Source organism: Schistocerca serialis, chromosome 1 (genome assembly GCF_023864345.2).
Source record: "Schistocerca serialis cubense isolate TAMUIC-IGC-003099 chromosome 1, iqSchSeri2.2, whole genome shotgun sequence".
Lineage (NCBI taxonomy): Eukaryota > Metazoa > Arthropoda > Insecta > Orthoptera > Acrididae > Schistocerca > Schistocerca serialis.
Window position 1 is genome coordinate 958,382,054 of NC_064638.1, and position 24,339 is coordinate 958,406,392.

The 24,339-nt window shown below is 45.7% G+C and overlaps 1 protein-coding gene across 1 annotated transcript in view; it reads left to right on the forward strand.

Annotated features, from left to right (window-relative positions):
* LOC126452148 (uncharacterized) overlaps window positions 1-24,339 on the forward strand; it is a 701,717-nt gene that overhangs the window by 225,396 nt on the left and 451,982 nt on the right. The window lies entirely within an intron of this gene.

The following is a 24,339-nucleotide window of genomic DNA, read 5'->3' on the forward strand; positions in this document are numbered from 1 at the left end:
ATATTTTGTTAGCGACCACCTTCATAGAGAGAAATTATCACCATAATGAATAATCATATTTTTGGCTCAAAAACGGGCTGTTCGAGCTATGTGTGGTGTAAGTTCGAGAACCTCTTGTCGACCCTTATTCAGTAGTCTGGGAATTCTGACATTGCTCTCACAGTATATATTTTCTTTAATGTCTTTTGTTGTTAGCAATATTAGCTTATTCCCAAGAGTTAGCAGCTTTCGCTCAGTTAAAACTAGGCAGAAATCAAATCTGCATGTGGAATGCACTTCCTTGACCTTGCGCAGAAGGGAGTGCAGTATTCTGCTGCATCCATTTTCAATAAGCTACCACAAGAACTCAAAAATCTTAGCAATAGCCCAAACTCTTTTAAGTCTAAACTGAAGAGATTTCCTCATGGCTCACTCCTTCTATTCTGTCGAGGAGCTCCTGGAAGAGCTGAAAAATTAAGCAAATTCGAGTGTTACATTGTTGATTTTCTTTATTTAAACTTACGAATTGTCGCCTGAATATGTTACTTATATTTCATTTTATCTGTTTCTGCTATCGTGTTATAATTTCATGTATTGACTCGTTCCATGACCATGGAGACTTCTCCTTAATTTGGTCCCACGGAACAATAAATAAATAAAAAATAAGAGAAATCATGTATCGTGCGGGCAGATTTAGGTGTTGGTTTTCCCCTCGAGCTGTTCGAGAGTGGAACTGTGTAGAAGTAGCTTAAAGGTAGTTCGGTAAACTCTCTGACAGGCACTTAATTGTGAATTGCAAAGTAATCATGTAGGTGTAGGTGTAGATGTGGAATATGAGTTCCATGTTTGATACACTGCGACACCTCATCCTCCAGTAGCCGGATATATTGATGGATCAAATTGCTGTAATCCAGATGTGTAAGGAATGATCGCCAGCTTCTCCTTCAGGTGCTTGAAGCGAGTTTCATCTGTTTGGTGTACATGCAAACTGTCAGGGCTCTGTATGCTTTTAATCCTATGTTAAATTGAACGAGCCAAGAGCTACCTCTCATTTCTGAGGAAGGCAGTGGCATTCCACCTGCAATATAACGATGATGGAAGCATAATTCTGGTTAATGACTTTTCCTCAAAATTAAAAAAAAATCTTTTTTTCACAAAACCTTACTTTGTCTAGGTCGCGTACATATAAAGAAATTGAAATTTGATGACTAGACTACCTTCAGATGTCAGTGCAACAATCCTGAGATCGTCCGCAGCTCGTGGTCTAGTGCCTAGCATTGCTGCCTCTGGATCACGGGGTCCCGGGTTCGATTCCCGGCCGGGTTGGGGATTTTTGTCTGCCAGGGACTGGGTGTTTGTGCTGCCGTCATCATCATCATCTTCATCATTCGCGACAGTCGCAAGTTTAATGATGTTGCAGAGAGCAGGGAAAATAATGTCCGTCGCCTCACGTATCGCCGCTCTAAATTGGCGGAGCATAAATGTATCACCTTTCGCGACACTTCCGCTAACGACGTTCACAAGATGTGTAAAAAAATTGACAATGTAAAAATTGGGACTTTCTACAGATACTGATGACCGTGCTGTTGCTCGGCCAACAAACCAAACATCATCATCATGAATCCTGAGATTGTGGTCGTATGACACGCAAGTTGAACGTACGAGCATGACATGAGAATGGTTGCACTGACATCATATTGTAATTTCTATATATGTATGCGATGTACGACATTGAAAGATCTTTAAAATATTTTAAATTCTAAGAAATTGCATAAAATTGCTCTCCTTCCTTGAAAATTCAGACATTACTATTGGCAGGGTCTTCTGTGTACTTCACCTATATAGTAAGAGGCAAGTTTCTTCCCAGAAATCTGTATTGTTAGACAACTTTTTCTCGCTGACTTTCACAGAACATTTCTGAACAACGACAAAAGCGTGGTTTTTTTTTTTAAATCCTTTTGGGTAGTTATTATCCTGAAAGTGTTCCGAAAGTGATTATACTTAACTACCCATGGGAAATAAGTGTACTGGAATCCGCAGAGAATCTCCGTGAAACGTCTGATTATACTAGTATGTAGAAGATAATTTCCCGAATACGATGCATTAGGCCTCTAAATACATTAAAGAAATTACTTCATTTCATTGTAAGTTTCGAATGAAACTAGCACTGAGTCTCAGATAGGACCTGATGAACATATCGGGTCACTTTGTCGAAATAACGTGCAAGGACGACTCTGATATCCGGCTGAATACCGACAGCTCAAGATGGCAAAATTAGTACAGCGTGAAAATTTGACTGGTTCGTAAGAACTACGTTGCAACAGAACAGACAAGTCAGCACGTGTCCTACGGGTGCAGCGCATGCCATACTTCCTAATCAGGGGTTTCAGTGTACAGGTGCATACAGGGAGGGTGGTGGCGCTGGCGCTGCGCGTACATCATTTAGCGCGCGACACAATAGGCCGGCGCGCGGCCACTTCATTAGACTCCAGCGCTGGCCGGGGGACGTCCCGATTGCAATTAACACGCGCTGCTGTAATGTAAAATTCCTGTCGGCCGCTATTCACTTCTTCAGCCCGCGTGGGGTGCACAAAGGCAGAGCCACCGCCTGGTCTGGCCACACAGATTCCACGTGGGGGCTAGTGTGGCGTGCCACCTGCGGCGAAGCACGCGGCAGACTTGTACAAGCAGGCGCTAGCACCGATATTACGATACGGACAGATTTACCGTGTTGACCTTGAAAACTGCAACACCACGAAGGCGACATGCAGCAAACGTCAAACAATTATACAGTTTCCTCACGTGCCTGGATATGCAGATGTTCAGCATTTCAGCGCAACTAGACAAAAAAAGGTAGCAGTATAACGGTATCTGCGTTCTGTATATAAGGGCAGATTATGCAGGGTGTTCTCCTCCAGACGTCGCATGTGAATAATTTTTGTTGTGTATGAGAACTAGCCTTTTCACTGCAGTTTCGCCTGCATATGCGTTTGAGGTATACAGGGTGAGTCACTAAATATTGCCACCTAGAATAACTCTGAAATTATGATAGTAGCTGAAAAGTTTGTGGGACGAATGTTGCATGGGACAACGGGGGCCTTAATATGACGTTGGTTTTTTGTTGCTAGGTGGGGCCGCGTCAGAGATATAAAGGTCAACTTTGATTGTTTTCTTTTTTAATGGGGTGATGCTATAATATGGAATTTATTTTCTGATAGCGGCTATCGAGACGAATCCAATGAAGTGTAACAGTAAGATCTTTGAAGGTCAACGAAGGTCCAAAGGGTGGCATGAACATCCATTTACAGAAGGTGTTCGAAATGATGACCATTGATATCAGTGCAGTGCTGCAATATTCTTATGGATTGAGTGGTATTCCTTCTCACATCGGAACTTATCGAAGCACATGCTCTGACAATTCACTCTCGTATATCATGCAGATAGTAAATATTCGCCGAATACGGTGTATCCATCTAACGTACCATTGACATGTAAACACCATTCGACGGTTTCGCAATACAACACTAATAGGAACGGTAAGACTAGTATCGTCGAATCAAGCGAATGTGAATGATGTATTCCTTCGAAAGAACAAGTCGACATTTTCTCATTTACGGAGAATTCCAACGAAATTCAGTGAGAGCTAGAGATTATACGCTAAAAGATATCCTCAATGCCGGCCGCGGTGGTCTAGCGGTTCTAGGCGCGCAGTCCGGAACCGCGCGACTGCTACGGTCGCAGGTTCGAATCCTGCCTCGGGCATGGATGTGTGTGATGTCCTTAGGTTAGTTAGGTTTAAGTAGTTCTAAGTTCTAGGGGACTGATGACCCCAGTAGTTAAGTCCCATAGTGCTCAGAGCCATTTGAACCATTTTATCCTCAATGTACTCACCCTACACGTCGTACATTTAAGTGTGTGTATGATAAATTGAGAACAACAGGATCTTTAACGTATCGGTAACATATCCGGCAAAGGAAAGTTACTAACGAGGAAACGGAAATTGGTACTCTTGCCACTGTGGTTCGAGATCCTTGTGTTAGTTTGCGTCAAATCGGAAGGGAATCTGGCGTGAGCCAGAGTAGCGTTGTTCGTGTTCTGCATCGCCATAAATATCACCCTTACTGAGTCAGTATCCACCAAGAATAAACTGGTACGGATTGTATGCGTCGCACTGAATTCTGCCGATGGGCTTAACTTCAGATTCAGAGAGATGACACGTTAATTAACTTGATTTTATTTACTGACGAGGCTACATTCACGAACAGTGGAAATTTTAATCTGAATAACATGCATTATTGAGCAACTGAAAATATATGTTGGATGCAGCAAGTTGCACTCCAAAAACAGTGATCGGTGAATATATTCTGGAAGACATAACTATAGGCCCCTATTTCATCGAAGGAAATCGTAATGGTAGGAAGTACACCAGATTCCTACAAGAAACATTAGGTCTGTTATTGAAACAAATACCTTCAGAAACAAGGAACAGAATGTGGTATCAACACGGGGACACATTTTTCGCTGATGGCTAGAAATGAGTTGCAGAGACAATTCTCAAATCGTTGGATTGGACGCGGAGGAGATGTGTCGTGGCCGGCTCGTTCGCCAGACAGAGGATTTTTTCTTGTGAGGATTCGTAAAAGACATTGTTTATAAAGACGTTCCAACTACACCTGAAGATAGGCGAGAGATAATTGTCAGAGCATTTGCTTCGATAAGTGCTGATGTGATAAGGAATACCAGTCAATCTATAATGATAAGATTGCAGCACTGCGTTGATACCAGATAGCCGCTATCAGAAAATAAGTACCAAACTATACTACCCATTAAAAAAAAAAAAAAAAAAAAAAAAAAAAAAAATTGGCCTTCACATCTCTGAAGCGACCCCACCTAGCAAAAAAAAACCAATGCCATATTATGGGCCCCGTTGTCCCATGCAACGTTTGTCCCACAAACTTTTCAGCTCCTATCATAATTTCGGAGTTATTCTTGGTGACAATAGTTAGTGATTCACCCCGTATATGGAACGTAACCACTTCTGCCCATCTCTGTGTCCACCTCGTCCTCCTCTGTCTGCCCACTTCATCCTCCCACCTCTACCTCTCTGTGTCTCTCCATCTCCTTCTTCCCCTCTCTCTGAGCAAACCTTCCTCTTCCCTCCCTTTGGCCATATCCTTCTTCTTCTCTTTCTTTGCATCCCCACCTCCACCTCTTCCGTTTTCACCTGCCCAACACCTCTCTACACCTTCCACCTGCCTCATGCATCTCTCCATACTCTCCTCTCTCTGTCCATTTCCTCCTCCGTCTCGCTCTGTCCATCCTCATCTCAACCTGTTCCCAGCCATGCTCATTGGCGCATGTAGCCCCTGCGATACAGTTCAATAAAGCAGACTGACACTACTCCCACAACACGCCTTTCATGCAAGGCAATTTACAAATGGGAGGCTTGAAAATCATTGATTTGCCCATGCCATACAGGCTGCCATGCAAAGGAGGCCGATATTACTCCAACACAACATGCCTATTGTGCAGTACAGCCTACGTGTCGGAAACCCTTTCTTGCCTGCGATGTGTAGGCTGCCCTGCAAATCAGGTTGATTTGCAGACTAATACCGTTCCCATACAACATGCCTGTCGCGCACGGCAGCCTATACACCATGGGCTGGCAAAAATCTCGTTTTTGCACGGATCTCAGCTCCTACTGGAGCTAGGACGTTATCAACCCCAGAGTGGTGATACTCATGTGCTTGTGTTTCTGTGCCAGATTTGGTTTAAATAAATTCAGGGGTTTGGGGAAGCCCACACACATACACTCAGCCTTACGTATATACATGACACATGTCATGTTGTGTGTCATACAAGAAGCGGAACTCTCTACCAGAAAACAGAAGTCGGAATTTGACAACTGCAGAATCGTGGTCTGTTTCAACACGGCGGTTTGTCGCTCCACGATATTTCCGCTCTGATACATGAATATGGAATCCATTGGTTCTTGCAGGATCTTAAAGACCCTGTGTGCCTAGTGCATCCGAGGACAGATTCATTGTTTGCTTAGCCATACAGGTACAGTCGCGTCATGTACATTGAGTCAGGAAATAGGCTTGTACCCACACAGACAGCGCAGGTTGTATTCATCATTGGCCCGTGGGCCCAGCACCTGCCATGGTGGCAACGGTTAGCACTTGGTTCACGATCACCTGTGGTTCAAAGACTGGAGTTTTGGATAGGCATTACATTTCTGACATGTTCATGCCGGTGTTTGTGCCCTATCTTCCAAGTCTCCATGACATTTTTCATTGAGATAATGGTGTCCTGGCGTACTGGGGATGTTCGACTATTTCCTTGGACGGCATGTTCTCCAGATCTCTCGCTCATTGAAAACTACTCATCACAGGTTGTTGAGAGACTGGTACGCCACTTCTCGCTAGCCACTGTGATTGGTGGACTCTTGTCATGTAGTTGAAGCAGCATGGAATGATGTTCCCGTACCAGTCATCCAAGAGCAGCTCAGCTCGATGTGCAGCTAGTTCAGACTCAAAGTTGCTGCGACAAGAAGAAGATCTGTGTACTGACTTCCGCTCCCCGTAAATCCCCAACTCACATTCTAATTTAATCGTGTATTCTTCCTGCTATACTGTAGGCTCACAGGGCTTTGTTATCCTTCCTGATATTGCAGTTGTAATGAGTAGCAGAGTGCTTTCACTGAGCGCTACATTCTGAAATACAGGTATGTAAACACACAGTATATAAATTCTGGTAGACTTAACACTTGGGCCGGCCGAAGTGGCCGTGCGGTTAAAGGCGCTGCAGTCTGGAACCGCAAGACCGCTACGGTCGCAGGTTCGAATCCTGCCTCGGGCATGGATGTTTGTGATGTCCTTAGGTTAGTTAGGTTTAACTAGTTCTAAGTTCTAGGGGACTAATGACCTCAGCAGTTGAGTCCCATAGTGCTCAGAGCCATTTGAACTTAACACTTGTAAGGGTGCGTTAGGTGTCACCAGCAAGTCGCCGGCCTTTTAGGACCGATAAAATAATGGAGTAAATGATCTCACTGACGTAACATGCAATATTAGGTTTTTCCTTAACAAATTCGACAAGCATATGGCAATCGCGGTTATAATGCCCATATTTAGTCGTATATGTCGCACCTTGTTCTTACAGTGTTTAAATGACATTTGCAACCCAGTCTGAATCTGATCTTGAGGCGTATTAGGCTAGAGACCACAATGGCCGCACTCGCAGTCGGTCGTTGCTAATACTAAGCGGGAACGTGTTATCCTCACGAATTACTGCTTTGCGCCATTGAAAGGTCCCAGTTTGTACGACCAACAATGGCTATTGCTACTTGTCTGACGTGGCGGCGCTGGACTATTTTTATACCGAACCAGGGCGACGAGCAGGCGTACCTTCTGTGCGCCACCGGCTCCAATACGCAGTTGACTCCATATATACAATACGAAGGACACTTTCCTTGAATACAACTGTCAACCTCCCTCTTTGTAAAAGTAAGACCTCTCTCGATGTAACGCTCGCCGACATCCTCCTGGCCGGTCTACAATATTCACAGACGCGGCACCATAACAATACAGAACCCTCTATCAGCAATTTGTATACGATCTACATCGGCTCAAATTTTAATGCCCTGCACATGGGTCCTACACCATACACAGCCCAGCGCTCTGAATCGTGTTCTACGTCAGTGCTTCATGCAAGAACGATATTTCCACGTCACTCTTTAAAGGTGTTCAGTTTGCTCTAATGTAGTTAGGGAAATACCATTGTGCGAGGCTGCTAGAAAGATATATTTTATGTATGGTGTTGTCAGCTCTGTATTGTGTTCAACGGAAAAAGTCTGAAATGTAGAAGAGAATGGAGTCATTTGTAGGTTGTGGTTTGATACCAGGAAAGATGAACGCTAGGCTACTCCATGAAATCGTCTAAGCAGCAGAGTGAAGCGTATGTCACGTTGAAAGAACTACTTTACACAAAGAGACTTCTACTGTTGACTGAACTTGGGATTTTTCAAGCTGACTGTACGGCCGGAATCTCACAAAAAATTGCTTTCCATTTGTCTAAGGTATACGATAAAATAGACTGCTAGCGGAAATCAGACGTGACCAATGCAAGAAACGTAATATCAGGACGTAGTGTTCTCCGTTTCACCACTGAACGATGGACGTCAGCCTTTCATTCCTGGAGTCGAGCACGGCCAATTAAAATTAATTGTTGGTAAGGCGGGTGCCAGGTTGGGATTCATTGGGCGAGTCCTTAGAAAACGTAGTCCATCAACAAAGGAGGTTTGAGCGCCCAAAAGCCCCAACACACACACACACAAAGCAGGTGGCTTACAAAACACTCGTTCGACCTATACTTGAGTATTGCTCATCAGTGTGGGATCCGTACTAGGTCGGGTTGTCAGAGGAGATAGAGAAGATCCAAAGAAGAGCGGCGCGTTTCGTCATAGGGTTATTTGGTAAGCTTGATAGCGTTACGGATATGTTTAGCAAACTGAAGTGGCAGACTGTGCAAGAGAGGCGCTCTGCATCGCGGTGTAACTTGACCAGGTTTCGAGAGGGTGCGTTTCTGGATGAGATATCGAATATATTGCTTCCCCCTTTTTATACCTCCTGAGGAGATCACGAATGTAAAATCTGAGAGATTCGAGCGCGCACGGAAGCTTTCCGACAGACGTTCTTCCCGCGAACCATACACGACTGGAACAGGGAAGGGAGGTAATGACAGTGGCACGTATAGTGCCCTCCGCCACACTCTGTTAGGTGGCTTGCGGAGTATAAATGTAAATGGAGATGTAGAGTGTGACTGGTACTGCCAGCACCTTCGTCTTATGTAACTTTTGCTATCTGAGTGTCATGAGATGACGTCTCCTTCTTTGGATCGTACACATTATACAGTGTTTTGAAATTTTGATGATAGAATTTACTGCTGGTGTTCTGGGACATAACTCAGTTGCTCTCTTGACACGATTGTAGAGGAAATAATATATGGATGGTATGTCAGACTGTGGGTGTCACCTGGATGACAAGAATTAAAGTTGTGCAACTCTCGTATTTACTATTGGCGTTGATGGAATGTGTTTTGATGGCTGAGGGAGTGAGGAAATGCCGACATTGGCTTGATTGGCTAAGGTCAAATAAGAGTGACTAAGCAAACAGGTAATAGTAAAGCCTCGACTCCTTTTTTTTATACGTATTGTATAGTCCTCTTGTGACAGTGTGGGGTAAGCATTGTATGATGTAGCTACTATTACTGCCCAGTTTTGTGGATGTGAGGCTGTCAATACATATTACCGAAACTAGTAACCCAGTAATTGTGCTTACATAACGATCTTGGCAGATAAAGTGGTTTTCAGAAGCAGACTAAAACACAACATTGCAGATCACCTCCTTCACTGACTAATCATGTCAGATAGCCGTAAAATAGGTAATAGTTCTTGAGAAATTTGCTGACTAGGCGACTGGTCGTAGCTTTAGAACAGTGACTTACCACCGGAAGAATAATCAGCAGTTCCAGTCGACGTGTGGCGGAACCGGTGTTGTTCCTTTACGGGACGGAGACAATTGGCTGGCAGGGAAGAAACCAAGTAAAACGGGTTAGTCGGCTGCGGTACCTGCAGTGGCGACCAGGAGCCAGAGCGCACTGCGCATGACGCCGCCAGCCAGCGGCCGCTCCAACCAGATTAGCTCGGCGCGTTCGCCTATCGGAAACGACGGGAATTCATAAAACCGGGCTGCCTTCCGCGCCTCCATCTCTTTTAAGATTTAATATGTCTCCCTCCTCTCCTGCGTGCCCCGGCCTCTGAGAGAAGCGGCTTAAGAAACGTGATTAACAAACTTCAGCTCAAGTTCAGCAGTCCCTTCAGTAAAGCCGATTACCGCCAAACGTCTGCGATTTTCTGCGTCCCCACTCCTCACAGTGTCGGCAGGCGCCGAACCCAGCCACCCCCACCCACGCCCTCACTCATTCCCCCGTCATTCCTCGGCTGCAGGAAGCGGCTGCGGAAACGAGTGACGGCGAGCGGCTGCCAAAGCGCCTTATAACCAGATTTTTTGCGAGGCAAATCCGGCGTGCCTGCCGACCCCGGCCGTGGCGCATTAATTCGCGCTCGTCTGCCTGCCTGCCTCCCTCCTCCTTCCGCCCCCTCCAGTCCTCCCCACCCCTCACGTTACGGCGCTGGCCACTTTACGGCGCGCTGAATTATTGATGAAGCCGCCCTGTCGATGAGTTGTAAACAGCAAAGACGCCAGCCGGCGCCTGCGAGAGTACCATGCGGCCACTGGCTGAGCGCTGCGCCTCCCGGACACCGCCTCGCCAGTGGCCACAGGTCGTGGTCACCGGAGTCCGCTTCTGCCACATTGCACCGCTGTTCCTGATTATCAAGCGCCCAAGCGCTATCATTGATTTTTGTAAGTAAACCAGCTGAAAACCTGGCGTTCCCCGGGCATGTACTTACTCCTGTGTTGTATTAGTCCACCTTCTCTTTCCCCCTTTCTCTGTCCATCTCCACCACTTCCTCTCTCTGTCCAACCCACCCACCACTCGTTGTTCATCTCCTCCTGCGCCTTTCAGTGTCCATCCCCTCCTCCCCCTCCCTCCATCAGTTTGCTCCTAACCCCTCTGTCCGTCAGCTCCTCTCCCCTCTCTTCATCTGCTCGTCCCTCCTCTAATTTCATCTCTTCTTCTTCCCTCTCTTTGACCATATCTTCCTCCCCACTCACCCTGTTCATCTCTTTCCTTTCCTTTCCTTTCGGTGTCCATCTCCCCCTCTCGCATTCTCTGCCCATTTCCCCCTCCCATTTCTCTGCCCATCACCCCCCCCCCCCCCGTCCATCTTCCTGTGCCTAACTCCTCCTTGCCCTTCACTGTCTGTGCATCTCTCTGTCCTCCTTTCCCTCTCTATGTTATCACACTCACCCCAAAGGGAGGATAGTGGTTCTTACCCCTGCAGTATGTCTTTCCAGATCGTAACTAATATGTATACCAAATTTGACTGAAAACGTTCCAGGAGTTTTGGCTGAGCTTTCTGCCTGGGGTTTTGCCAACACGGACTCAAAGGCAGGCCTCGGCGCTTGTTCGTGACGTCACGTCAGCTAGGCACGGCGAACGCTAGGTCTGTTGCAGGCATACTCATAATGGTGGTGTCTCCCTCTTTGAAACAGAAAAATGTGAAACTATTGGCGGTAGTTGACCAACACACATTGTTCTGAGAGATTTCCGCAATCAATTAATTGTGCAATTCATTACACTTCTTAACAAATAGTGTACTACTGAATTTAAATTTCTACCTGTTTTAAGGATTGACATACAAAAACAACTTCATGGTCCAGCAGCAACAGAATTCGTGCTTCTTTACCTTATTTGTAAATCTGAGGAAGCTACGATTGTACTGGGTTGCTTTTACAAGAAACTGTGAACATATTTGTGCTCTTCTTTAGGTATCTTGGTTGACTATGGGGTGAGGAGCACTGAATGTTAATGAAATATCTTGCGATTTTACACGTTGGGGGAGGGGGTTGGGGACAGAAGAAGCAAAAGAGAGATACTTGTTTTGTCAAATAAAATTTTTTTGTCTTATAAAGTTTCTTCTTTCAGTTGCAAGAGGGGAATATTTATCTTTTCTAATGTGCATGTGTAAAAAAGTTTAAGCTGAGCAGTATTTTCGATGTATGAAGCTATTTTGTTTCTTGTTTAGAATTCCTTTCGTTGAAAACGACTGTAATCTAATGACTGGCAACAGTTGGACATTTACACATGTAAATTAGTTCACATTTCCAGTGACGATGTCAAACGAAAATAAATAAATAAAGGAAACTAGTTCATTGTAAGGGGGTTGGGGTAAGTTTCGATAACAAAATGGATCAAGTAAATATAGTTACTTGAATGTAAAATTTCCGAAGCTTGCAATGGGGCAAAGCATCTTCTCGTATTTATATACGTTTGTTTCGACAGGATTCAGTAATACAGAACTATGATCTTCATTTGTAGCTTTACGATAATAAGAAAATCTTTCATCTAAATAAAACTGCAGAATCCAAAACAATACCAAACAATTTGTCCAAAAATAAGACATTTATAGTGATAAGCACGCCCAGGCGTTTCTACCTGCAACAGACCAGGCGTTCGCCATGCCTAGCTGACTTGACGTCACGAACAAGCGCCGAGGCCTTCCTTTGAGTCGGTGTTGGTTTTGCCCGCATACACACATGTCAAATATATTTCACACACTTTTAAAATATTTGTACGTGTGTTCCACCTGTATGTCTAGCGAATTTCGCCCTCCAGTTTCATTTTCAAGAATATCAATGATTATGACAACGTATCTTCCGATCTATGTGCTGTACAGTGATATAATTTTGCAGGTACACCGAGTGCCCTACTGTCTGTGAAATGTGTTGAGAAAAGAATTAGCAGTAAAGAAGTACTAAATTAAAACATCATACATGATGCAGCAATTTCTTTTGCATCTCTGTGTTTGTGTTCTCGTATCTTCTGAACTTAGTCGTATAATGATGTAATTTCTCTGGTACATTCAGTAGTATATGTAAATACTGACTACAGAATGTGTCACGAATACTAATAAGTAATAAATTAAAACATCAGGCTTCATATGGCAGTTTTACAGCATGAACAGCGAAAATGTAATAAGCCCTAACATTTCTTCTTTCATCATTTTGCGGGGGTCGTCAGCGAGGGAAAGCTTCGTAAAGGATTGAAATTATATGTAAAGTTTGTTGCAAGTCTCTAAGTGGTCTCGAATTCTAGATAACTAAAGTATAAGTATTCTCGCGTCTTGGGCTACACTGCTTTTTCGCACACACCCCCGCCCCTTTGATAGGCGTGTGGTTCTTACACCGCACCCCCCCCCCTTTCTAGTAATCATTTCCAGACAGCAAATGATTTATGAACCAAATTTGGTTGAAATGGGCTCAGTGGTTTAGGAGGAGGTGTGGAACATACGTGTAAACGTACATCCGTTTTTATAATTTCTATGGATTAGTCATTCATATGTGTTTTCACGTGCCTCTTCGTGTCTGAACTTTCGATCTGTTGTTATCGGAGCTGCAAAAGCAGTTTTCCACTTACAGTAACTGCTACTGGTAAAAACCTGAGATCTTTTCAACTGCTACTTTCTTTGTTACATGACACACAAACTTTCCACACGGATTCTTCAATATTTGGGCGACTACTCTCATTGCGATTTTCGACGCGCGTGCGGCACACACACACACACACACACACACACACACACACACAATCACAAATACTTTTACGTATGTTCATAAAATAGTGCCTCGTGCACCGGTGCGAAATTGTAACTACAACGCATTTCGCAAACTGCTGATCTTCAGACAGTTTCGCTAAATAATCGCCTCGACTGTCATTACTATTTTCAGTCCACTGTTTTCTCTCGATATCAGTTATTTTTCCGTAACCGTCAGAAACCAGCTACTTGTGACGAATAAAATAATTGTTTAGTTCAAGAGTAACAGGAAACGAAGAATTTGGTTTTAACGTATGAAAAATTCAAACTGGAATTGATTTGATGATGCATGTCCGAGGCAGGAAGGGGTAGGATTTGCCATTTAGGTAAACTCTTGTAAAAAGCGCGTAAGCCACAGTTTCGCGTTCGCGACTGTAACCTGGAAACACTAAGGGATCCATTCCTGTCCCGTCTAGGTCCATGTTTCGCTTCATGTTGCTTCAAGTCTAGCACTACACTGGAATTGCATTAGAATCACAGCTATTTGAAACTACACCATTTCGTACCACCGCCGTCCGCAGAATGATCTCTAGGAATCCTGATTATAAACGAGCAGAGTTGCTAACTACATGGCTGTATATAAAACATAGCATTGCCAGCCTTAGAGGGAAGCAACACGATTACACACCAAAATAACAAAGCTCCGTGAGCATTGTTAGCTCGCTGAACAAGAAGACACGTGATCAGCGCGACGTTGTGACCGATACGTGCAGTGGCTTCTTACTCAAGTCAATAAATTTATTGGTGAGGAGATGCAGAAAGGAGCTAAAGCTACAAGAAAGAAGCTGGTTAAGTTGTTAGAGTGCAAGTTATAAACCCAGGGTCATAATGCCTAGGACATTGACATACGACTATTTACCATTAGGAATGAAAAAGGAAACGATCACTCAACAAGTAGTCCATTGACGTTGTTTGTAAATGCGGTAATAGGCCATTTCCGAGAACTCCTCGCAAGTGTTATTCTGTCCAGGGGATTTGATTTTAAAAGCTGCCATATTAAACAAGCTATCACCTGGAAAAGACGAAACGTTGTTACTAATAGCAGATCTACGTGTCAGTTTTGTGAGAAAATAAAAGATTGGAATCCAAATGGTTAGTCGTTTACAGACGTGAGTTCGCAAGCTTTGCAGTCACTCGTAATTCTGTACTAGTGTGTAACTGCGCACGGATTACATTTACTCTGCATTGCATGGTATACATTTGAAATATGCCAATACTAAGGCTAATTTTACTAGTCTGCCTCATCTTCCACAGTGTAATTGTAATATAAGTAAACTGAAGAAAGAAGAAAATCAAAATTAAACCTCACTTGAATGCAGCTTTGTCAACTAGTCACAGATAGTGAAGGTAATCCTCCCCTTGTATCTTGAAGAAAAATGTGCATCCTTCGGCATATGAATTCTCACTATCCCGAACACGCTCAATACACGAACAGAACATTACACCAGCGTCTTACATGCAGACATGGGATACTTCCGTGCCAGCAGGGGAGGGATGAGGGAGTGATGGCGAATGAGTCTTCGCAGACTTTATTACAATCTTATACTTAAGTTGCTCTGTTTAGAAATGAAAATTTAGGGTGGACAGGTATGGAGTGATGGCGAATGAGTCTTCGCAGACCTAGTAGATAGTGTCGGAAGTTCCATGCGGCTTTTCGCGGATGATGCTGTAGTATACAGAGAAGTTGCAGCATTAGAAAATTGTAGCGAAATGCAGGAAGATCTACAGCGGATAGGCACTTGGTGCAGGGAGTGGCAACTGACCCTTAACATAGACAAATGTAATGTATTGCGAATACATAGAAAGAAGGATCCTTTATTGTATGATTATATGATAGCGGAACAAACACTGGTAGCAGTTACTTCTGTAAAATATCTGGGAGTATGCGTGCGGAACGATTTGAAGTGGAATGATCATATAAAATTAATTGTTGGTAAGGCGGGTAGCAGGTTGAGATTCATTGGGAGAGTGCTTGGAAAATGTAGTCCATCAACAAGGGAGGTGGCTTACAAAACGCTCGTTCGACCTATACTTGAGTATTGCTCATCAGTGTGGGATCCGTACCAGATCGGTCTGACGGAGGAGATAGAGAAGATCCAAAGAAGAGCGGCGCGTTTCGTCACAGGGTTATTTGGTAACCGTGATAGCGTTACGGAGATGTTTAATAAACTCAAGTGGCAGACTCTGCAAGAGAGGCGCTCTGCATCGCGGTGTAGCTTGCTGTCCAGGTTTCGAGAGGGTGCGTTTCTGGATGAGGTATCGAATATATTGCTTCCCCCTACTTATACCTCCCGAGGAGATCACGAATGTAAAATTAGAGAGATTAGAGCGCGCACGGAGGCTTTCAGACAGTCGTTCTTCCCCCGAACCATACGCGACTGGAACAGGAAAGGGAGGTAATGACAGTGGCACGTAAAGTGCCCTCCGCCACACACCGTTGGGTGGCTTGCGGAGTATAAATGTAGATGTAGATGTAGATGTATTACAATTTTATACTTAACTTGCTCTGTTTAGAAATCATAATTTAGGGTGGACAGGTATGATAAATAATGTAAACCCATTGACAGACGTAAATTTCAGCCATTACGGGGGTTAAGCGTTTCAGCTGTTGCGTAAGGTACAATTTGTCAGATGCGAGCTTCATAAATCACCTTGCAGTATTGATTCCAACAGCGTATGCAGGACTGCTGTTGCCGTTTTTTATTTACTTGCGTATGTCGGGGATTAACGATTTCGGCCCTCGTATAGCTGTATAACTGTCGGATGGTTTTATGTTTCATTTATATCAGCAGCTGTCTTCCTCGTCGCTTTTTCTCCACAAAAAAATGGAGTGTTATCCATCTGCGCGTGAGCTACAGGGCAGTCGTGGCGCCCTTGTAAATCAGGATGCGGCTGAACGCTCTCCTGTGCGATTTATTGTATTCATACGAGCCGGCGGGGAGAGGCTGCGTCAATAGGGCCGGAATCAGATATTAAAAGGGTGGCCGGCGGACGCGAGGGCCCCGCACGTGCGGCCAGCAGCAGCAGGAGCAGCAGCAGGAGCACTCTGCAGTGCTCGGCAGCATTCGCACGTTCAGCTGGGATTTGGGATTCTAAACGCAGGCCATACGTCGCGTTGGGTACTTATTGCTCGAACACACAAAAAGGCATGTGAGCCGACGTACTGAATATTTTACAGTACCACAAACACGCAGCTCAATATATTTTGTATAGACTCATCACAAATGGGGCTTTCCAGGCGCTACGCACCGTCCAGCTTAAATCTGGATGTGGAAGATATCATTCGTTGCGTATTTTAGACAGAACTATTTTTCAAAAAGGATTTGTCACCGTATACTACAAGGGACGTTAAGTAAGTAATGCAACTCATTTTTTCTCTGCCAATTTCGGTTGAAAAAATGCGGTATTTGTTGCGCGGAAACGTGGAATAATCCCACTTCAGCCACTGTAGATTCTTGAAGTTCCGATACGTGGCGACACTATACGTAGTCTTCAAAATGGCCTCTGTAACAGAGGTGCTGTCCGAGCAGCCAGCTGTCATTGAGTTTCTTTTGTGGAAAACCGGAGAGTCGTAGGTGTTCATAGGCAGTTTCAGAACGTCTGTGGAGCCTTGGCAGGGAACAAAAGCATGGTGAGTCGTTGGACGAGGCGTCTGTCATCGTCGCAATAAGGTCGCGCAAACCTGTCCGATCTCTCGCGTGTCGGTTGCTTGCACACAGCTGTGAACTTGTGGACACACTCATTCAAGGTGGTCGATGGGTCACAAACAGACACTTCGCTGCGCAACTGGATGTCTCTATTGATAGCGCAGACACACTAGTTTACCAGCTGGGATACTGAAAGGAGTCTCCCCACTGATTTTCTCGTCACCCTAACAGAAGACCATAAAGAGCAACGAAGGACCAGTTGTGCGGAGTTGCTTGCTTGTTACGAGGCTGATCATGACCATTTTTTGTCGAATACCGTCATAGGCGATGAAACTTGCGTTCATCACTTTCAACCTGAAACAACGGCAATCCGTGGAGTGGTACCACTCCACCACTCCTCTGAAGAAAAACTTCAAAGCCGCACCCTCCGCCGGTGACTGTCTTCTGGAACTCTGAAGGGTTATACTATTTGATCTCCTCTCTCATGGTGCAATGATCAACTCGGAAGTGCATTGTGCTACCCTCAGGAAACTGAAGAAGCGATTTCATCGTGTTTGTCACCACAAAAATACAAACAAACTTATCTATCTCCATGAAAACGCAAGCCCTCACAGAAGTCTGTACATCCGAGAGCAGTTATAAAAACTCCATTGGACGGTTCTTCCTCATTCACCCTATAACCCACACCTCGCACTCTCCAACTTCTATCTGTTAGCCCCAACGAACGATGCACTCAGCTGGAAGCAGTATGTGGATGATTTGGAGGTTTTTGATGCTGCAAGACGTTAGTTCCGACATCGACCAGTAGTGTGGTGCCTTGCATGCACTGGACTCGCATTCGGAAGCACGACGGTTCACGCTCCAGGCAAATGCCGGGATGGTTCCTGTGAAAGGGCACGGCCGACTTCCTTCCTCGTCCTTCCCTAATCCGATGAGACGGATGACCTCGCTGTCTGGTCTCCTCCTCCAAAAAACCCCAACCCTTGCATGCATACAGGCCTTCCCTCCTTCCCAGTAAGGTGGCGGATTGCCGTCGCACTGGACGGAGATTAAGTAGCGCTAATAAAATAACATTAGCAAGAATATGTTTATTCGAATTGTTACGACTGAATCATCTTCTCCGTAGCCGTGGCAGAGCAGGATGCGCTGACGCGCTTGGTGAGCAGACTCTCGAGACCGATATCTCCATCGCCGCCTGCTCGTGCAGTACCGCGATGCTTTGCAGGCAGTGGGCGGCAGGCGCACTTCGCACAGTGGCGTCGACCACCAGATCGTAGACTGCGAGTTACTGGGGCATTCTGGTGGACACCGAAGGGGTGTGTCCGAGTAAACTCCAGCAGCTCTGTACGGGATGTAGATGGTACTGCAGAGTTACGGCATGCCTCTGCACCAGTATCTGCTCACAGGTGCAAGTAAGTCAGGGACAGCAGCCTTTATCACAGCGATAGTTCGACTGTTCGCCAAACACAACTAGTTAGGTTCTCAGAAAGCCTGAGGTAGTAGTCCAAAAGTCTTTACTTCAGTGGATGAGTTGCTTGCAGCTCACAACGATAAAGTTCGGTGGACCAGTCAGACAGCAGTCTCGAAGGTAGAAGTTATCTGGCGAATGATTGGCAGCACGTCACATGGTTGACTTTGTAGCTGGCTCACTATACCTGAATAGCAATGGGCTTGGCAGCCTGAGCATTTATCACTCTCTATCTCAGATAGTGACGTTATACAAAATTTTTAAAGCACTCGTGCCCATTTGTTGACAAATTTCCTGTTGGCTTCTGTCTTGAGTTCTTCGGTCAAAGCTTTTTGATAATTTTTCTGACGTTACACCAGCACGAGTGGCTGCATTTTCAAATTTTTAACATCCACTGCTGGGGACCACCACCAGCAGTGGAGGGTGAAGATTTGACAATGCCAGCCACTTGTGCTGGCGAATCATCAAAAAAATTATGAAAAAATCTTTGGATTGAGAACATGAGACAGAAACCAACAGGCAATGACGTTATGTCTGGCTGGGGATGACCACAATTTTCCTTGTTTTATGGGCGCATCAACGTTTCCCATTGCATCTCAGTGTCACAATAGTGGCTTTCAAAAGCTTCAACTTGGTTCAAATGGTTTAAATGGCTCTAGCACTATGGGACTTAACATCTAAGGTCATCAGTCCCCTAGACTTAGAAACTACTTAAACCTAACTAACCTAAGGACATCACACACATCCATGCCCGAGGCAGGATTCGAACCTGCGACCGCAGCAGCCGCGTGGTTCCGGACCGAAGCGCCTAGAACCGCTCGCCTACGTCAACTTGGTGATTTTCCAACCATGTCAGCCGGCTGACAAACGATCTTATGGAAGGAAGATCTAATCGTTCTTGCGGCATCGTGCTGCGCTGTAGGAATGATATGATCCCTCTCCAATGAGTGCCATATAATGTGAATGAGCGACTGAGACTTCTTGCTCGAGCAAGGTGAAACAATAGCTTCCAGGATGTGCCATTTTATTTCTACTATCGGCTCCCTGGCGGTTCGTACACTAATTGCTATACGCCGCGAATGTCTGATTTAACTCGCCTTAGCGCTGACTGGGGAAAACTTGTAAGACAATTTTCCATTTGCCCATGATATCTTTCTGTGGCGCAAATCGCGTCATGTTAATGGTGTTGCAATTTTACCGTTCAGCAGTGTAGTTACAGTAATGTGGTTATACTAATACTAGACTTTAATCGGCCCTTTATACTGAACTTAGTAGAGTTTTATCGCACACACAGACACGGATCTGCACATAAAACACATTCCGCGTCTATTGCTACCATTAGGTGCAGCCATCCTGCCTGGGCGTCGAGGTCCGCACCTGCACCGTGTGCATACCTTGCGGATCCGGACTGTTTGTTTGCGCGGTAGCCACCAGCAGGAACGCGCTGCGGCGACATCAAAGGCATTGGCAGGCTGCGCCGGCGGTGGCAATTAGCGCGCCACGCCACGCCGCGGCGCTGCGCAGCGCATCGATCGCCTGCGCCCACTCATCCGCCGGCTCCGCGTCTAATTAATGCGCGCTGCGCTCCGCGAGAGCCGATCCACCGCCGGCTGGCCGCTCGTTATGACAACGGCCGCGCCGCCGCCCGAATATCGCACCGCGGAGCCGGATGACGGCGGAAAAGGAAATACACGATGGCTGGCACAGACGTCACCGCGTTTTCTGCCCCCCATTGTCAGCCTGTACTGCTCGACGGGTGTCATGGATAGGATCAATTTCTCATCTTCCTACAAAAACTTACGAGGGCTTGCTAAAAACAATGACTCCCATTTTTAATTTGAAAACTTTTAAATATTTTCAGACGAAACAAACGTTATTAACATAGTACATCTTTATTATTCGTACCTTCATATTTGCAGCCCTCTGCTGCTAGAGGGATTCGGACTGCAGCGTGTAACATGGCGGTGCCTAACGTAGCCACATGGTGCACTCACATTAATGTGACCACCATCTATTACTGACGTCAACCTGCAATAACCACTTACAGACGGCAGTGGCAGCACGAAAAGTGGGGAGAAGCAGAAAACAGCGCAGTCGTTGTCGTAATGTGGAAACGGAGCGATTTATCTGACCTCCAAAGGGCATGATCATTTGCTTTCGGCCCAAGGGTGGAGGCAGTTCCGAAAAGGCTAAGTTTGTAAACTGTTCGCATGCCGCCACGTTTAAAGTACACTGATCAGCCGTAAAATTATAACCACCTGCTACTATCGATATAACCCGTCGAGATTATACAGGGTGGTCTATTGATCGTGACCGGGCCAAATATCTCACGAAATAAGTTTCAAACGAAAAAACTACAAAGAGCGAAACTTGTCTAGCTTGTAGGGGGAAACCAGATGGCGCTATGGTTGGCCCGCTAGATGGCGTTGCCATAGGTCAAACGGATATCAACTGTGTTTTTTTAAATAGGAACCCCCATTTTTTATTACGTATTCGTGTAGTACGTAAAGAAATATGAATGTTTTAGTTGAACCACGTTTTTCGCTTTGTCATAGATGACGCTGTAATAGTCACAAACATCTGGCTCACAATTTTACACGAACAACTAGGTTTTTTAAATTAAAATACAGAGCGTAGGTACGTTTGAACATTTTATTTCAGTTTTTCCAATGTGATACATGTACCTTTGTGAACTTATCATTTCTGAGAACGCATGCTGTTACAGCGTGATTACCTGTAAATACCACATTAATGCAATAAATGTTCAAAATGATGTTCCTCAACCTCAATGCATTTGGCGATACGTGTAACGACATTCCTCTCAACAGCGAGTAGTTCGCCTTCCGTAATCTTCGCACATGCTGTAGTAACATCGATAGAACATAGCGCAGGAAATTAGCATACATTGCACCATTTAGACCGCCATCGAAAAAAGGGGGAGCCAATTATCCTTCCTCCAATAATGCCGCACCATACATTAACCCGCCAAGGTCGCTGATGTTCCACTTGTCGCAGCCATCGTGGATTTTCCGTTGCTCAATAGTGCATATTATGCCGGTTTACGTTTCCGCTGTTGGTGAATGACGCTTCGTCATTAAATAGAACGCGTGCAAAACATCTGTCATCGTCCCGTAATTTCTCTTGTACCCAGTGGCAGAACTTATAACGCGTGCAAAACATCTGTCATCGTCCCGTAATTTCTCTTGTACCCAGTGGCAGAACTGTACACGACATTCAGAGTCGTCGCCATGCAATTCCTGGTGCATAGAAATATGGTACTGGTGCAATCGATGTTGATGTAGCATTCTCAACACCTGCATTTTAGAGATTCCTGATTCTCGCGCAATTTGTTTGCTACTGTTGTGCGGATTAGCCGCGACAGCAGCTAAAACACCCACTTGGCCATCATCATTTGTTGCAGGTCGTGGTTGACGTTTCACATGTGGCTGGTCACATCCTGTTTCCTTAAATAACATAACTATCCGGTGAACGGTCCGGACACTTGGATGATGTCGTCCAGGATACTGAGAAGCTTACATAGCACACGCCCGTTGGGCATTTTGATCACAATAGTCATACATCAACATGATATCGACCTTTTCCGCAATCGGTAAACGGTCCATTTTAACACGGGCAATGTATCACGAACCAATTACCGTCCGTACTGGCGGAATGTTACGTGATACCATGTACTTATACGTTTGTGACTATTACAGCGCCATCTATCACAAAGTGAAAAAGTGGTCCAACTAAAACATTCATATTTCTTTACGTACTACACGAATATGTATTAAAAATAGTGGTTCCTATTTAAAAAAAACGCAGTTGATATCCGTTTGACCTGTGGCAGCGCCATCTAGCGGGCCAACCATAGCGCCATCTGGTTTCCCCCTTCAAGCTAGACAAGTTTCGTTCTTTGTAGTTTTTTCGTTTGACGCTTATTTCATGAGATATTTGGCGCGGTCACGATCAATGGACCATCCTGTAGAAGCTTCACCTTGCGATGAATGACTGCTAATCAGACACACGCATGGTGCGTGCAGTATCAGTGAGCACGACGTCTGTGTGTAGAGTAGGGAAGGCGGGCGATGTGTCCGGGCTTGATCGAGGGCAGATAGAGACGGCGCGGAGGCTCGGCACGAGCATTTCGGAAACTGCATGACTTGCAGGGTGTTAGAGTGCTGTGGTGTCTTCAACATGTGGCGGAAACGACGTTCAGACGTCGTGGGGTTGGGCGGGGCGGCCACATCTTATTACAGATGTCGGACCTGGGCAGACTGGGAAAACAGGACAGGCAGTGAACTGTGGTGGAACAAACATCGGACTTTTATTCTCTCAATCATTAAAGTGTGTCTGACCACGCAGTGCACCGAACACTCCTAGGGGGATGGGTCTTCGCAGCTGACAGTCAAGAATGTGCCAAATTTAACACGATGACATCGGCAACTACTACTGAAATGAGCACGTGACCATCGGCACTGGACGTTGGAGCAGATCGTTGTTTGGTCTGATGAATCCCGATGCCTTCTCTATCATGAAGATAGAAGGGCGCGAACCCGTCGTCTTCCAGGGGAACAGCTCCTTGACACCTCTACTGCGGAACGGAGACAAGCTGGCGGCGTCTCCATTATGTTCGGAGGAACATTCATGTGGGCATCGATGGGTCCAGTCCAGATTGTGGAAGGAAACATGACGGCTAAGGAGTATAGCACACGGTTGCAGAACACATGCACCCCTTCACGGCGATCATGTTTCCCGACGGCAGTAGCATTTTTCAGCAAGATAATGCGCAATGTCACAAGGCCAGGAGTCTGATGGAGTGGTTCGAGGGACACTGTGGCGAGTTCCGATTGATGTGCTGGCCCCCAGTTCAGCAGATCAAAACCCGATCGGACACATCCTGGATGTGTCTGAACGTCGCGTTACAGCTCATGCCCCTCCCCCATTCCCTCCCCGGAATTTTACGGGAATTAGGTGCCTTGTGAGTGCAGATATGGTGTGAATTCCTTCCAGCGACTTACCAAGGCGTCATTGCTTCCATGCCATGACGCGTCGGCCTTGTTATCCGTGCCAAAGGCAAACATTCGGGCTATTAGGTAAGTTATCATGATATTATGGCTGACCAGTGTATACCCTGTGTGGCAAAATGGCGCTATCCAGATCTGACGCCGAGGCAACTGTGGTACAAGACGGGCCATAGATGAGAGGGGTGAGCGACGGCTGCGGAAGTGTATAGGGGCGAATAGAAGTGCAGTTGCTGAGCAACTAACCGCCCAGATAAAGCAAAGGGCTACCAAACAATGTCTCCTCAACGCCCTTTCAGCGAACGTTGCTGCGTAAAGGCCTCCGCATCAAACGCCTGGTTCATGCACCCAAGCTGTATGCTGTTCATCGGCGATAAGGCCGGAATTCGTACGCCAATAGCGCAATTGCACGTCTACTGAGTGGTGACAGGTAGCTATTTCATATGAATCATGTTTTATGCTCCCTGGGCGAAACGTCTTACAGCTAACACCGTGTAACGATTGTCGGAACGGTCCAGTCCGAAGGACGGAGCGTTATTGTCTGTGGTGTGCTTCATGGCACTTCCTGGGTGAACTCGCCATTAAGGAAGGCAGAATGGATCAACACAAATATGCATTTGTCTTTGGGGACCATATCTGCTCCTACATGCAGTTTGTTATTCCTCGGTACGACGGTATCTACCAGCAAGACAATGTAAGATGTCACACACTTCCCAGTGAATATGCATTGATCGAAGAGCACCAGGATGCGTTTGCCGTGCTCGCCTTGCCACCAGTCCCTCGGCATTTAAACCCCACCAAGAATCTGTGGGCCACCTCGATCGGGTTTTTCGCGCCATGGATCCTCAACCGAGAAATCTGGTGTGGCTGGCCACGGTAACTGGAGATTCCTGTCGGTACCTTCCAGAACCTTATTGACGCTCTTAAACGTCACGCAACTGT